Source organism: Pungitius pungitius, chromosome 11, assembly GCF_949316345.1.
Source record: "Pungitius pungitius chromosome 11, fPunPun2.1, whole genome shotgun sequence".
In the NCBI taxonomy this organism is placed as follows: Eukaryota; Metazoa; Chordata; class Actinopteri; order Perciformes; family Gasterosteidae; genus Pungitius; species Pungitius pungitius.
The window spans coordinates 7237354-7255322 of NC_084910.1; the positions used below are offsets into that span (position 1 = coordinate 7237354).

At 42.6% G+C, this 17969-nt stretch overlaps 1 protein-coding gene across 7 annotated transcripts in view; it reads left to right on the forward strand.

The window, feature by feature from the left end:
• The first annotated feature begins 926 nt into the window (after positions 1 to 926).
• Positions 927 to 17969, forward strand: part of tsnare1 (T-SNARE Domain Containing 1) — a 161088-nt gene continuing 144045 nt past the window's right edge. For all 7 annotated transcript variants that reach the window (XR_009957046.1, XR_009957045.1, XR_009957047.1 and 4 more), the window contains exon 1: positions 927 to 1016. The gene's annotated coding sequence lies outside the window, so the exon portion shown is untranslated. The remainder of the gene's footprint in view (positions 1017 to 17969) is intronic.

Consider the following 17969-nt stretch of genomic DNA (forward strand, 5'->3'; position numbering starts at 1 on the left):
AATAAATAAAATGTCACATGGTAGATAAACGATATACTCTCCTGGTGTTGCACCTGCTGCATTCATGGCGTCGTTACATTGAGACACACAAGGAGTCAATACAACATTAATGCTTTCAATATATGTGACATATCTTTAGCTTCCGCACAATGAGCATGAATTAAATGATTAATATTCCCAAAATTCCAATCAAGTAAGTACATTTCTGGCTCATATTTTGTTGGAAATATTGTCCATAATTTGAAGTAAAAAAAAACAATTTCCTGAATGGTAGGGGAAACACTGTATGCCTTGGATTTGGCATTGTTGTTTAAATACTATATTTTCTCACTTATTCATGTACACACTAAGATTTCACACATAAGTTCATTCATATTTTGGGGAGTTTTTCCTGTGCCGATGTGAGGGTTTCGGGACAGAGGATGTTGCATGTGTACAGACTGTAAAGCCCTCTGAGGCAAATTTGTAATTTGCGATTTTGGGCTATACAAAATAAAATGAATTGAATTGAATTGAATAAGATATCAACATTTTGGTCGTTGAAGTCATGGAAAAGTCAATGTGTATGAACCCTGGTTTGATATTCAGATAGTGTGATATGTATTATTGACATTGCTTGTCATCACACCAAAATATTAGTTCAAGATTAAGAAAAAGGTGAAAATGTCATTGTTTCTTACAATTTACTGCATTATTAAATAATCCAACAATTTATCATCCTTAAATCAAAAAAAATTGTAATGTCCAATTTTTATATTGTCATATTATACTTTAAATATATTAAAATATTCATTTAAAGAATTTACACCTTACACCACACAAGATGTCATTTAGAATAAAATCCCGTCTTTGCCATCCCCTCAACTACACATCCCAGAAATCCTTGCAGGGGCTAATCCTGTCATATGACCAGGCAGCAGGGGCAGGTGGTCTGGTCACATGATGTTGTTAGCAGAGGCTGAGGAGCATTAACATCTGAGCTGAATCAAAGCGCACATCACTCCCTACATTGAAAGGTAAAAGCTGGAGAAATCTCTCCTTTTCTCCCTGTGTTTTTCTGCATTAAGTGACAGATGCTGCATCTGAGGGAGGGACGTGAGGAAGAGGAAGAAGAGGAGGAGGGGAGGGGATGAGTTAGGAGGCAGGCAGGACGGGGGATGGGAGGCCATCCGGGATGCCTCTTCGTGGTTTTCTATCAAAAAGGAATCACAGATGTTTGTGTTGTGTAATGCTCTGTAAACATGTGGTGCCCAGAGGTTGTGCGTGAGGACTGTTTGCCATTCCTTCTCTTTGTCATATTTCTGCAATGTGAGGGTGTTCCAGTCCTTTCCTCTTCTAACATAAGAGCTGTGTTATTCTGGCAGGAAGCCACATGTTGACCGATGATTGATTTAGTTTAGACTTCAGTCTTTGAATGTATTTTTTTTTTTTAAATGTGTCTTTTTGTGATTTAACTACATTTAACATATAGGCTGACTGATTGGTGTAAGAATTCCAGTTAAGTGAAGGCAGGGAGGATTTCTATTAGTAGCTCATTCGGTTATGTGATTGACATAATTTAATAAGCCTAAAATCACATATTTTATACAGAAAGTGGTATCCCTTTCTCTGTGTTCCTCTTGTACAACTACATTCAACAAATAACCATTTTTATATATCTATTTACAGCGAAGTGACACAAGGGAGACAGACTGTGCCTAGTGTGGCATAGCTGCTGAAATGAAGCTGCTAGTAGGAGCTAATTGGCCATTCGCACCCTCGGCCTCAGAGGTCACCATCACTAGAAGCACATTCAAGGCCCTGAGGAAGTAGCCGTTTGGGTGTTGTACCTGCAAGCTCTGCTAAAAGCCGCTTTGTTTTGTCTTTGGGTGAAGGGTTCAGACCTCCACTGCTGGGCTTTGCACTGACTGAATACAGCCATATTGAAATTGTATGACAAGACAGAGATGGTTAGCATCATATTTGAAGATGTATCAGCTTTGCTTACTAGAGTCCCGGGAAATAATACAATTAAATGACCAGAATACAGGAAAATACTGATTTTCGATGAATGATTTGAGAATGAGTTTTCTGAATATGAAATAGGGCCCCGTAGGGTGTGTAGGTGTATAGTTGTGTCATGGAGATATGATTCACTGTATCACGTTGGACATTTACATATTATATAACTTTAAAGTTAGAAAAGCGGATTGAATGTTTTCTCAAGTTTATTAATATCATCTGAGCTTTTATTATTCTGTGGCATGTCTGAGATGAATTCTTCCTCTGTGGTGAATCAGCCGGTGGATATGTAACAGGATGCTGAATGGTGGGTGTTCTCAACATGATTCATTGCTCATCTAGTGGACCTAGATAGTTCTCCTACCACTTTTCTTTCTTCTGTCTATTTGTTATGGTAATTACTTTTTGATTATCTGCCATTTGTCATGATTATTCAGTGGTGATTCAGTATGTTGCAGAATGAGTTAATACATTTAGTCTTAACCTATTAGACCAACCCGGTTTTGGAGAGTAGGGACCTGGTGTGGTTCCACAGCTTTTTTTTTATCAACGATCTATTAAGCCATTGAGGAAATAAGTATTATATGTCAAAGATTGTGTGTCCATCCATATTTATGAGCAACAGGGTAGGAAATTTACATTATATTTCAGGGGCAATTTTTGCCCCCACCGACTAAAAACCAGTGGCATTTTATAAAAAATTGGGGGCATATATTTAAAACTTGTGAAATAACATTTATCCTTTGTTAAACATAATAATTATTCTTATTTGGGCTTCCTGTACATGCATTTGTCATCAAATGGCAGCAATAAGACTATTAGGCAGTAGTCTACTGTTTTTTTTTTTCTTTGTAGTTTCCCGTGTTAAGCAATATGTGAACCAATGTCAAACAGCTTGCGCATCCTGGAGAACGCTGTCGTTGCATCGGATTCACAGCTTCCACTGTTGGCTGTTATTGAGCTGATTGCTCCATGCTTCTGTGAAGACAAAGAACAAAACATGTAAACCTTGAACCGTCAACTACAGTCTCAACTAATTGTATGTTACCTAAATAGAGGATTGGCTGTTAACCAAAAGATGGTAGTAACTTATGAGGAGAGGAGAAACTGCACTCTGTCTGACGTTAGCTAACGTTAGATAGCTAGCAAGCCTTCGTAGCTAACGACCGTTAAATCATTTCAAGACATTACATTACATGTCATATAGCTGACGCTTTTATCTAAAGCGACTTACATTGCATTATAAATCACGCGTTACATTTTTGCCTGGTGAGCAATTAGGGGTTAGGTGTCTTTCTCAGGGACACTTCGACATGGCACATGGGGCAGCCGGGAGCTGCCAACCCTACCCCATGCACCACCATTACCCCAATGACAATAACACTTTGTTATCACTCACCATAATTGATGGTATGTATTTCTGTTTCTATTTCTGACATGTTTTCGCTCTCCTTGAAAAAGTCAGCAGAATAATTTGCGGTGCTGGTTGACAAAGGCATTGGCAGTTTGTCCTGCATCCTGCATGTAAGAATCTTTTTAAAAAAAGACCATTTGGAACACTGAAAAAGTATAAAATTGGAGACCCACCGCCTTGATCACATTTCGAGGAGGTTTACGTATGGCTCCCATTCAGAACTGCCATCTTTTATGCTGTTAGTACAATGTGTCGCCCAGTCAGTCACACTGTGTGTATAGTTTCTTGTGCTTGATATTGTGTGATTACTCTCGCAGTCATAACACAAAGTCAACTGTACTCTTCTCCAGCCAGCATGAAGGAGCCAGTGTATGGCAGCAAATCACTGTCAAAATTCGGGGGTGCAAATCAGGTTCATGTGCGCGCGTAAATCAAACATCCGCGAGCAAAAGCTACTATGGGGGAGAGGAGAATACGCTGCCCTACGCTACGGCCAACGGTGGGGTGGGGCGGACGATACGGGGGAGGGGGGGGGGGGGCACCTACCGTCATGGTTAAAGAGTAACCAATGCAGCTCGGACCAAGGTCCGTTTTTTTTTAGCGTGACATATTGGATGTGTTTGTAATGCATTTGTAATTAATATTAACCTCCCACTGGTTGTCCCGATACCAAAATTCTGACTTCGACACTATACCTGGCAAAATATTTCGATACTCGATTCTTTTCGATACAACACCACAAATAAGATGCTGGAATATTTATTTATGATAGTAATGAATAAAACATCTGTAAGGTTTTCCTGCCAAGCTTTTTGAACACTTAACAAAATAGCATTCATATTAGTATTAGCCCACAGCATGATATTAATGAAAACGACATGGTAAAAAAGCATTGATTATACACAGCTATGTGACACATGCTTTTGCATGTTTTCACACTCACTCACGCCACACATGTGATTTATTACGCAAAAAAACAATCCGCGCTGGTTCCTGACGGTAAATGGCGCATCTGTGACACTTTAGTGTTTAGCCGCTAGCAAGACGTCTCGTTAGCGATGTTAGCAGCTATTACACGCTTGGACATTGATGTCGCCGAGGTTGGACATGAACCAGCGCAGTCAAACATCAGCAAATGCAACACAAGATTTTTTTAGACCAAAAAATGCGTAAAATAATAAATACTTCGTACCTAGAGTATTTCCAGATCTCACTTCTGGCATCTTTTCTTTCAACAAGCCGAGGATGGTCACATGAGGACATGTCTCCCTGAGATGACTCTGTGAGTGACGGCTGCCTGTTGCATGTGAGAGCCGGTAGCCCCGCCCACCCAGCCAATGCGTGCAGGCAGCCGCACAGGCAGCGGAACACTTTTTAAATGAAGTACCGGTACTAAAAATATAATATATTACACATAATAGCCGAGGCGGTGGTTGAACCACCAATCCTCTGATTGAAGGACCTTGCTCTTCCTCGATCCACTGAGACAAAGTTATTTTAATAAAGGGAACATCAAAATATGATTTATGTATGAACTGAGGTCACCTAAGCATGGACCTATTTTTTGGATTATCAATGGTATTTCTAATAAGTGCAACAGATCTACATTGCAAACAAAGAAATACAGACCTAGAAATCCTAATGAAAGTTCATGTTAGCTTTCAGACCCTTCTCCCATGGCCTTGCCTCTAGCACTAGCATGCTGTCTGTTATCAACTACACTAATGTCACAGGATTTAATAAACATTGTAGCCTCTAGCAGGGATTTACATCTTTATTCTTGCCATTTAAAAAAAAGGGTTTTGTATTTTTTCTTCTTCTTGCCTATCAGAAAATGAGCCTTGTAGCTCACCTAATAGCTTAAGTAGGTGACTTGAATGCTGGATGACAACTGGGACCCTTAGGCTAGGACATTTTTCTGGATTTAATTTGTGGATTCGAGGAGACAAGCGGCTTTGCAGTTTGTGATTATAAGGCCAGGCTCTGTGATGTGTGGATAATGTCTGGACAGAGGTTTAGACATCATTAGAATAATCAGTCCTGATGTGGCCAGAGATGCACAGCGGTACGAGGAAGGCCTGCCGATGGTTATACAATAATTAAGATACCGCTGGTGCACTCTTCTTTTTTGACAACACAGACATGCTGTGATCCAACCTCTGCCCAGGCATTTTGTTCAATACGGGTCTGCTCCTCGTTTCCTTCTAATATGCAAATTCTTCTTCTTTCATTTTTTGTTTTTTATTCATTAGACCTCCATGTTTTCTTGCATAAATTGTGATGTGCTCTGTCAGACAGTTCTGCTTGAGAAACTGAAATTTTAAAAAGATCCCTTCTTTCAGCTGATGTACTGTACAACAGTTTGCATCACATTGTTGCTGGAGAGGTTTTATTGTATTCCGCTACTCATTTTGCTGTCCGCTGAATTGAAAACCCCATTGATCATATCAGATTGGTTAAGTAATTGATGTTACTGGTTATTAACCTCCCAGAACTCTAGACCTGTTTGCCAGCGACTGAGAACAGCCTGTAATCAGTCACAAATGGCAGCCGCTAATGAAATTAGTTCCTGGTTCTGCCTCACAACTTTGTTTGTTCCACTAAGTATTGGCAAGGGCACAGGGATGCCATGGTTTACTCTCCCCAGTGAATGGAGTGATAGAACATCTGAATGCCAATAATGAGTACAGGAGCCTGTATTGTCTCTTTGTAATTACTCATGTGTCTGACCAAAATATAAAAATGGACATGAAGACTTCTTGCATATCATATTTACCTAAAAGTGTTTTCTGTCCACCATCAATGGATTCTATTTGACTTTCTGTAGACATTGTTTGAGTAGTGATGTTATTGTAACACTTTGACACCCCACACCATGCAATGCACTTCTCAGGTTTCTAACTTTTTAGGGGAGATCGCCACATAAAAGAAACCCTGAGTTATAGTAAGTGTACACTGATTAGTTAAACAAAATTGTGTCCAACAGTCATCACCGTTTTTTGAGGATCACTCATTTTTAGTTCTGCCACCAAAAGAAAGAGAGGATAATATGCATAACAGCATATTACTAATCTTAAACTATTTTTGTTATGTTGGAGTTCACAGAAGGAAAGCTAAGCTGACACATTTTCAACATTTGATTCAAATATCTAAATAACCTATGTAATACATTTCCTTAATTACAGTTCTCAACAAATGATTTCCTCCTGGCAATAGGGTTGTCGAATCAGAAAACACTTTCTCTGAATTGTTCCTTTTAAAATCTCTCTACCAAGCACCTCTTTAAAACGTTAATAGAATAATAAGTGTCTTGAGAGGGCCTCACATGTGGAGATATAGGCGTGTGTGTGTGTGTGTGTGCGCGCGCAGAAGTCTGGTTACACAACTGGGATTGTGAAGCCGTGGTGACGGCTGAGGGACTGTGAGAAAGCTTCTCCAGGAAGTTATAGCCGCGGGATGGAGCATATGTGGCACAAGGATGGCACCAGCAGGCTGCGTCGTGGATGTCCATTTGGCCATCTGTTGTGGTCCTGCAGGGCCAGGAAGCAGCCCTCAGTCCCCCACACCCCCGCCCTCCCTCTCCCTAGGAACCACATAGAAAGGATGGCATTTTCAAATGCCAGGCCCCGGGAGGTTCCTCTGCACATCCTCAGACCCTGAGCTTCAGGCGCTCTGGGTGGAACCTCCAAAAAGCCTCCCTGACTGGAGTGATGACTCTGTGTGGTGCAATTGTTTGTGTGCAGTGTGGGACTGCTGGTGTGGAAGCGGCCTCAGCATGGCTCACTCACTGACCAAGATCATTACTCTTCCTTATCTCAGGCTGATCCACTGTGCTCGAAACAGAGCCCATTAGCAGTCTGCTCACTGGAGGCCCATCCAGATGGCCTGAGGAGACCATTCCACTGCTGGTTGGGAACAACACGTGTACTTTACTGTAAATCATATGCTTTGCTCATATTTTCTGACTCATCTATGTTTCGTGACATAGATTAAGTGACATTTCAGAGTCTGAGTCTGGAGCAGTGGTTCTCAACTGGTCTGGCTCCGGGACCCACCACCCGGGACCCAAATCGAGGAACATTCTTGAAATCGGGAGATATTGTAGCGGTCAACGGGGGGGTGCTAGCGGTTTTCTTTGCTAATTGCCGCGCTTGACTGAAAACATGGACGGACAAGCCGGCAAAAAAAACGACACTCCACTGCATTAAAAAACAAAAAAGTCCTTTCAAAATAAAATCACAGGATGGACCCATGCAAAGGCCTGCGACCCACTAAAAACGGGTTGAGAATCACTGGTCTGGAGGGTCCACACCCACAGTTCTGTCTTACTAGGGATTAGGATATCATGTTCAGAGGGAATATCAAAAAACAAATAACTTCTGTGTTGTTGTATCACATGTTTTCACATGACAGTACAGCATTTGAGGCTACAAGATTGGGCATGACTGAATGGAAACATTCTTTAACAGTGTAATAAAATGTATTTTGAAGTGGATCCACACAAGGAGGAACTTTAACCTGTGAAAATGTTGTGGTAAGTGGTGTCAGACCCAAATGCAGACAGGCGGAGGTACGGTGGGAAACTCATTTATTGTCCGGATCACAACAGAGGGAGGCAGATGGAGAAATGGCAGGGAAATCCAAGTGAGGGGGGAATCCAGGCGGGGAAACGGCAGACAGGCGGAAGAGTCAGGCAATAGATGGCTGTAAGGACAAGAATACAGGGTCAGGGGTACAGACATATAAAGAATCAATCTCTGACAACTATCGAGGTGAACAGCCAAGCGCAGTCTCTACCAGGTGAGTGGAAACAACGATCTGGCGATGAGTGGGTGAAGAGCCGAGGTAGATATACTGTCAGGTGATTGTTGATTGAGTGCAGTTGTCAGGATGAGTATGGTTTGGAGCCACGCCCCTCCACTTGACATCAGCAGGAGGCCTGGCCTCACCATGACAGAAAACCATAGCACAGGGGTCTTCAACTAAAATGTGAAGAGATCCAGTTAGAGAACATTTCTAGAAGCAAAGGTCCAGAAGATCATAATATGACTACTTAGTGTTATTAAATAGTGGAATAGAGTTGTATCAACAGACGACCCCCTTGGACTGGAATGTCACTGCAGGGTTTTGTTCCTCTGGTGGCACTTCTTCGCCATGTGTGGTGGACTAGCCAGTCTCATCATAGTCGGGATCAAAATCAGGATCAAAGTTATCTTTCAATTCTGATACACATTCCTCTATGTACAGAGTAAAATGAGAGCAAGGCACAGATACAGGTTCATACGGGGAAAGTTTAGTCTGGAATGTGTGGTTCATATTGGGGATTTGGCAAAGAAGCACAGGATACATTAAGATGTAAACATCTTTGATATAAATATCTTTAAGTATGGGGCCGTGAACAAGTGTCACACAGGTGTGTGTGTGTGGGGGGTTGTGGCTCTGGATGTGTGTATGGTGCTTACTTTTGACCGGGACACCCCAGTTGTTACAAAGTTGAACAAACCACTCAATATTCAATGAAAGTGGTGATCAGCAATTTTATGTTCAAATGACTAGTGTGCAGGATATCATAAGGCCCAGATGTAAAACAAAAAAGTATGTTTGATTGAACTTACAAATCGGTCAAATTTGAAATGAACAAAACAGGAAGGTTAAAGTTGAGGAAGAAAACCACTGTTTTCTGAGCAGAAAATGAACCGTAGCTGCCTGTGGGTGTATTGTTATTAGAGGTTGTTACTGCATTATGCCCATGGACACTATGTAGCCTTAAGAGCACGTTAGAGCAACCACTCTGCACTGCGATCACACCTCGGTCACAGCTGATAACGGTGCTCAACACACCCACACACCAACTTACCGTCTGGTAAACATTGTTCGCTTTGTCAGCACTTTTGGCATCTGCGCTGACAGAGCTTTAAAGGCAAAAGATATGCTCTGAACTTTTTAAAAAGGACTTTTCTTCATGTCAAGACTGATAACATGCCATTTAAGGGGTGAGCAGGCTTCACTGGCAGCAGTTGAATCAAGGGAACATTAATTCATATTCCTCTTAGGATGTAGAGATGGTGTGATTAATGCATGAATGTCCACTGATGGAGTGTAAATCTGAATGGATGTAACACGGACCAAGGCCTCTGATGATGGAAGGAATCCCGGGCACTAGATGTGATAAGAAAAACATTTTGATTGCAATGATTTTATTGATTATGGAATATTGTGGCAGTCAGAAGAGGCATCGAGATGAAACTGAGACATTAAGTCTGAATTATGCTTTGTTGGTTTGTTGAACCATACCTTCATATTATGTGTTTGAAGTCTTTATGCTTACTTTGACTCAAAAATATGACATCTGGTTGTTTTATTATGCCTCCGCCTTAACCTTCTGGATATTTTGTTGCTTTCTTTTCCTCTTCCAATCAGCTGAGGCACCTGTGGACTACCAAGACATGAGAAATGACTGTAGGTGTGTGAGTGCTCGTAGTACAACCCTGAAGAAACAAAATGGCTTCTTTTTGTTTTAAATGTCATATGTAAAGAAGGCCAGCTGGGTCTCTGTAACATGCTCTGCTGTCACAAACTTGATTGAGCTAAAGATGTTGAGTGAAGGCAAAGCAGGAGTTTGTAGAATAATAGAACAGTTTCCCCTTAAGACAGTCACCCGCTCCTCATCGCAGCAGCGTCCTGCTATTGGCAATCTAATTAAATACTGCAGTGCAGAGAGGACCCCTACTTGGTCCTTTTAAACAAATGAGAGCAACACAGGTAAAGCTTTAGCTGCTCGACTCAGGGTCACCTTCCACTGCTCCTGTCTCACTGCGGCTTGCCGTCTGTATCACCAGTGTTGTAAATGGTCGGACAGCTTATGGATCTTTCCACTAATCTGTGTTATTGTTGTCACCGAGTTAATTGCCAGAATCTGGGAGCATGACAGCATCACTGAAAACAAGTTTGGCAGCGTGAGTGTGCCACAACATCAGTACAGGTTTACCAGCGTGAAACATTTAATCAAAACTCAATAAAAATACTGGTTTAAAGCAGTGGAGGCTAGTCCCACAAAATTCCTTCTTGATATTAATTTTGTCAGAGCAAGAAATGGAAAGTAATGACCGTGTTCCTAATTTTCAGCTGAATGCGTCCGTGGTTACTTGTAGTAATTTACATAAATGCTTGTTGTGGATCAATTCCATTGAAGGCTTTAGCACGTATTCTGTTGGTATTTTCTACATGTTTGTAAGAGTCTCCAGCTAACACAGCCACTCAAAAAACAAAGGACCGGATCAAACCTCTGAGTGGATGTCCTCAGATCAAATGAGTAAAGCATATTGGGACTTGTCTGCTACGTATCAGGGCGCATACTACGGTTTTGAAAAATATCACGTGGATATGGAAGACGTTAATATGGTGATTGACATAAGTTATTGCTGTCATTTTATAAAACTCCTGTTTTTCACCATCTATCTTTTCACCATCTTGCACTTCCACGTCTCTTAAATCTGCCTCAGCCCCTTCTTGCTGGAGATGATCTCCGTCCCCTCAAAGCCAAAACCACTTCACTCAACCTCATCTCCTCTGTTGAAGGTGTCACCTTCAGCTCATCATTTCGTCTGCATGGTGTCCCAACCCAATTAAAGAGGCTGTTCCAATTAGAGAGTGGAGAGAGCTCAGTGATAGGTGATAGCATGAAGACCCTGGCCTCAGCCGGTCGGGTAGCTACCCCCTTCCTGTCCCTAAACTGTCAGAGCGCTGCACTTTTGTCTCTTAATTCATCATAGCCTTGAGCAGAGATTTCTGGATTAGCTCAGCATTGCTAAATGGAGCTACAGACTGCATCAAATGATGTGACAAATAGTTGCATTGTTCTTTTACAGTGGCGGTAATAGCATCATAATGCACATAGATTCATTCACACCCAGACTCAAAAATCCATATGCAATCACATCACAATTCCAAGCAAAACCTCGCATCGGCATGTGTGAGCTAATCAAAGCGGAGCTCTGCGCTCCATGTCCCTCCTCACACAGCTTTACATATTGAGCCAAACAGGCTGTCAGTGTTTGCCTTCGTGAAGCCAAAGCTGTGACTGAGAACAAACACAGATAACACATACTCAGTGTTCCATCAAAAAAACACTAATAGAACGGCTGAGTTTATCGCTGCCAATTGACACACACCATGACACAAAGTGCTTTGCAGGGTGAGGAGGATAAAGATAAAGTTTCAGGCTGCTAACTGCTCAACATTATTACTGTGTTTTACCATTAGTACCATATTTGTAATCACTAGGACGACATATTGGTGAGCTTTAGCATCTCTGCAGCAATACGCAACATTGTATACACAACAGCACGGAAACAAGCAGCAATAAATAATAGCAGCAGTCAGATGTCTGACTTGGCTTTTAGAAGGAGGCAAACAATGTAAAGTCATTAGCTGTACTTTCTTTTCCATGGCAACTCAGCTCTTAAATCCTGTCTTATATCCCGAGAACCCAGGCGCTGACAGCTGGCTTTTGGTTTTGTAGTGTCGGTCTGGAGCCGGTCGCAGCGTATCGGAGGGCTGTCAAGGCCGTACTGGAAGCCTGTCAAGTTCAATATTTTCGAGTTGACTGGGTGAAGTTTTTAGTTTGTGATGAATTCTTATCAGAATTTCGTTATACGATGGTTGATTGGGATTCAATGCCATATACATTCATATTTTCAGCAATATTCAATGGTCCCTTCAAACTTACTGTCAGGTAGGAGGGTTGCTGGTGCGCAGGGGGGACTCAGACGCAGGGTCTTAAAAAGGTGCTCTTTATTCCAAACAAAAGACGTGCACCAACAACAGGCACACAGGGCTTAAATACACTAGGGAGGTGCAGGTGATTGGACACAGGTGGAAACAATCAGGCAATCCTAGGACAAGGCAGGAAGTGAAGATAGCCCAGGGACACGAGAGACATGAAACTACAAAATAAAACAGGAAGAAGAACCAAACCGTGACACTTACCTTGAGTCAGCCAAAACAACTGAAGAAGCAACGAGGCAATCAAATGGAAATAACGGCCTCTGCTCCAAAAATGGCACATCCATGATAAAAAGTGTAAAAACTAACAATTTTGTCTGTCTGGACAATTTTGTCATTTTTTTTCTGTGGGACTAAAGGGGAACCCCTGTGTTACCGGTGAAGAAATAAATCAATTTAACACACAAAAAAATGTGAGATTTGTGTGGATAAAAATCCCTACCAGCAGTATAAGTCATATGAAACAGCTGCGATAGCCCAGTGTGTGGACTAGCGCTGTCAACGAATATTCTATATTTGAATATACATTCGAAGTTGTTAAAAACAGATATTCGAATGTGAAAATGAATATTCAAATAAATATTTAAAAAACAACAACAGCGGCAGCAGCGACATGGCTGTCTTTTGCGGGTGGCCCGCTACTAAACTGACTTTATATTGCATGAATAGAATAGGTTACAACAGCTTCATGCACTGGTTTGATTATTTGCCATTCAACGTTTACAACAGCACAGCTCGCTCTGAGCGTTCAATGGCGGTTCTATACTCACCTCTCTATATTTAGAGTATTTGTTTCAATCACTAAATGAAGCCTGCCATATTTGGGACAAAATTAGCTACTTTAAATTGCTTTCATAAAACTTTTGATCAGCACTCAGCATTTGTTTATTGTTGTCGTTCATTTAAACAAAGAGAGAGAGAGAGAGGGGTGTTTCTGTGTGAATCCTTTATTCCACTCTTGCCAACATCCTGATCCAACAAGCAAAAAACAAACCAAAAAGAGACAGTCACAGATATCTACTATTAAAAATTCAGCACCAGTTCAGCACCAACACCCACTGAGCGTAAAATGCCTGCATATCGTCCACAGTCTGGTCACCTTCACCGGGTCTGCACTACCGGCACCCCTGACCCTATTTTTTCGAGTCAGCCAGATGGCCAATTTGGTGGAACCAGACAAAAAGCTCATCAATGTGTGGACAGCCTTTTCTTTTTTACAGTATTTCGGAGTGAAAATAAATAAAACAGGAGAAAAGCCCTCTCCAAGACCCTGAAACCATCCCTTCAAAAGTTCAAAAAGAGCTGAGAGCCGAGGACACTAAACAAACAAGTGTTCTAGGGTCTCAGTCTGAGGGCAAAAATCACACTCCTCTCCAATGTGTGGAGCCAGGTGTGCCCGGTATCTGTTTGTGGCTATAGTACCGTGCACAATCCTCCACTGGAGGTCTGGGTTCAGTCCACCTCGACTCCTTTAACCCCACCAGAAAGCGTAAGTTCACAACCTTCACGCAGGTTTTATATATTATTTTCTTCCCTGCCATCTGAAACGTGTCCAGGCGAGGGTTTGTGAACGTCACCAGCTTGTTTCCTCCCCCCTGCCAGTCCCTACAGCCAGGCTGTACTCGCCCTCTTCATCCCACTGGTCAGCACAGTTTCTTACAGCTGCTCTCAGGTATTGGTGGCAGCGAATTGTAGACTTCCTCTACTAATTTGTTGGTCAACCTGATAGACGTGATGTTAGTATTTTGCTGTTGAAGCCATCTTCAGTAAGTGTCCCAATTCAGTACAGCCTGCTTCTCTTAGTCGCGTTCACATGCTGGCAGACTGCAGCGTTTGGGTCCTTATGAAGCTGTTGAAGAACAACGGCTCCTCCAACAGCCACACGCCCGGAGTCTCGTCAGCTTCACATGAGACACTAAAAACCTGCCAGGCCTGCAGAACGGAGCTGTAGAATGTTGTCAGCCCGGCCAAGTCCACTCCCTCATCCTGTAGCAGGAAGAGCTGCTTGTCGTGTCCCAACCGTCCAGCTCTCCTCAGCAGCAGTCGAGCAGTGTTCATCTGTACACAGATGATTCTGTACACATGACATCCATTGCAGTCTGTCCATCCCGGGAGAGGGATCCCTCCTCTGACTTTCTCCCTAATGGTGCGTTTCTACCGAGAAGTGCGGTACGGTACGGTACGGGTCGGGTCGGTACCCTTTTATTTGTGTCTCCACTGAGAGAAGTACCAAAAATCCGCACCGTACCACTTTTTGGGTACCCTTCGGTTGGGGTACCTGGCACAGTTGTTTGGTACTAAAGGGTGGAGCTAGACACTGCAGAACGTTGATTGGTTGAAAGAGTGTCGTCATTTGCGCGTGCCGCAAGGGGAAAGACAACACACGAAGTGCCATGTTTAAACAACACCGTCGCAACAATGTCGCCGCGCAGCATTTACTTGAACAGCCACATATCGAGAAGCAATAACAGGATCGGCTGTATGTCCTCCATTGTTAGCTGCGGTTAGCTTTCAGTTTTCGCGCGAGCGAATGACGTCAATCTACTTTCCGTCCAATACCACGCCTATCAAGTGACGTTACCACTACTTTCTGGAATACACCACGCCTATCAAGTAAGGGTACTGTTGGCGGTGGAAACGCTCACCAAATCATGGTTAACAGACCCGTACCATACCGTACTGCTCGGTGGAAACGCGCCATAAGGTTTCTTCCCTTTTTTCCCCATTAAAGGGTTTTTTCATATTTTGGGGAGTTTTTCCAGTGCCGATGTGAGGGTTTCGGCCCAGAGGAGGTTGCATGTGTACAGACTAAAGCCCCAAATTTGTAATTTGCGATTTTGGGCTATACAAAATAAAATGATTTGAAATTGAATCCAGCTTGGGCCACAGCCATAAAGCAGCTCCTGCGCAGTCCGGAGTCTGAAAGAGGCAATCCTGGACTGGATATCAATACCCCTGTCCTCCCTCTGCCACCGGTAAGTAGAGAGCTGCTGCGCGCACCCAGTGATGGCCGGACCAGAAGAAGTCTACTACAGACCTTTGTATCCCTGCTATGAGACCTCCTGGTGGCGTTAATAAGCCTGTGCCAAAGAGTTGAGGCAACCAAGTTGTTAGCAACCAGATCTCTCCCCCTATATGACAGCTGGGGAAGCAACCATCGCCACCTAGCGAACCGAGCACACATCTTCTCCTTACTTCCCTCCCAGTTTTTCTGGTAGTCCTCAGAGCCCAAAAACACACCCAACACTTTAAGTCCTTCTTTCCCCCACTGAAGCCCCCCGGGGGGTTGAGGCACCTGCTGTCTCCACTGTCCCACCAACAAAGCTTCAGATTTTTCCCAATTCACCCATTGCATTGAAGCCTTCTCATAGAGTGACAAACCATCCCGTAGGCTAAGGACATCCCACTGGTCCCCGATGAAGATATTTATGTATATCATCAGCATACGCAGACACAACAATGGGACGATGGGAATGCCGGAGGACACAGGCAGTGACAGACCCCTGAGCCGACTTCTCAGAGTCTCAAAAGCAAGGCTGTATAGTTGCCCTGAGATGGGACAACCCTGCCTTATCCCTCGCTGCACAGGGATGGGTCGGCTCAGCCCAGCTCCCATTTTTACCATGCAAACAGCTCCGTTATACAGCAAGCCCACCCAAGCCAAAACAATCAACAATCAACAGAAGTCAGAATCTGCATGTGTTTTTTCCCCTTTCAACTACTTTTTTGAATTGCCTGATCCTATTGTTTACAACTAAACTCACGCAAAAATGAGCTACAGCTTAGCCCCCCAGAGGCAAAACTGGGTACAGCGTCACACGATGCTTCAGCGTGAAAAATATCCCAACCCCTAAAACCTGCACGGAAAGCGCTGCATATGCTCGTGGTGCATATATAAAGGGAGCTGCACAGATCTCACTCAAAAAGCTGGATTCATTTCATAATATAGTTAAGGGGCATTTAGTATTCATATGCTGGATGCTTGTTGATTATTTTTGCTCTGGTTTTGATAAAGTTTGTCTCACAGAAATGATACTTATGAGCATCTTTAGTGTCGCCTCGGCTACTGTCTCGTTTTCTTTGTTAGTTGCTTGCTTCGTCGAGGAAATATAACCTGTTGGAGTTGTGTTTGGAGTATTTTCAAACCGATAAGTGGATATTGTAGCCAAGACGTTTGGAACGATGAGAAGCATTCATGTACTAATGTATGTATTCATGTGCTGTTTCCACCAAAAACAGGGAAAATTGGTTTCCACAGGTTTTAACATTGCCATTGATACTGTACTCATAACATTAACTGTTTTTTTAGTAATTTCGTCATGGTTAAGATGATGAAGTTTCAGCTTCATTCATTTGATGATTGAGCAGTTGTTGATTTTTCTTCCTCTAAACTTCCACTTAAACTTATTTTGGTTTGTATAACTTGTACTGTGGCTGCATCTGTCTATTTCTATGCATTTCTTTCACCATCTTTTTTTAAACTATAAATGTATCTGAAGCTGTTCAGATAAGCTGCTATCTGTGTTTGATTTTTCAGTCGTAATGGCTGAATATTTTATTATATTTATTTGAGCAGTAACCATTCTGCTCAAAGGGAGTGGGCCGAAGCAAAAGAGCTTATAGGCGCCCACCCCAAAATTAAATAAAATTTGTCATCTCACAATAGTATTACAGACCATAGTGCCAAATACAACAAAACAATTACTAAACAAAAGCAAAAGGGACTATATACACTTACAATGTCTGATCATGGTAGAATACTCCTAATGAAACCTTCTTTGTATTTGACTTGGTAATAGTTTGTGCCTTGTCTTATATAGCATCTGTACTGTCTGAACTCAACAATGTCATAAAACTTCATTAACTTAGATTTGAAAAATAATGAGTTATAATATAAAACCAGATGTGTGCCTCTCAGTAACAGTTTAAAATAAATGTGTATGTTTATTTGAATTAAAAGGCAGTGGGTGGGAAAGGTCCATCGATGGTAAAAAATGGGCAAAGTCAGAGCAGGAGGGAGTGTCTGGCTCTGCAATGGCATGGAGAGTTAGTGTATGGCAGAGTCAACAGAGCGTAGTGAAGAAAACATGTTGGGAACTGGCTGGTGTTGTGACACCTGCAGCATATGTCACTTTTTGAACTGTCACGGGGTCTGTTTTAGCTTTTGGCCGTATACCTGTTCAATGAAAATCCCCCCGGCTGTTAGACCAAAGATACCAGAGACAGTACAGAAACCTTCTGGCAGACAGAGCACATGCGATAGCTCAGAAATGGACGGCAGGTGCCACGGGATGGCAGAGTTTAGTTATGGAATAGAATGGGGTGATTTATCTCAATAATGACTCCTTTTTTGTGTGACAAGGCAATTTCACTGCCCATAGGTAGGGGTTTTTTCTGTTCCTCTCTCCCTGCGGGCTGAAGGTTGTTTTCAAAGGGAAGCAGTGCTGATGGAATGGCCTGAGATCCAAACGAAGGATGGGGGAGGGAGCTTTCATAAACACACACATGAGCAATCCTTAAGTCTGGCTGTGTCAGCTGAAGAGGTGCAATAAAGAGAGAGGATGAAGCAGAGCCGCTGGAGAGATAGACACTGGTTTGGAGTTAGTCTTTCTTTGCTTTCCTCAAGAGGTTGCTGTCGAGGGTTGAGCCTCAAAACACGCTGCCTTTTGATTCTCGCTTTCCTTTGATCCTTTCACACAAACCTGCCATGTGGCTGTGTAGCTGTATCTCGGAACATGCACATCAAAAAGCTTTCAATCAAGCCAGCAGT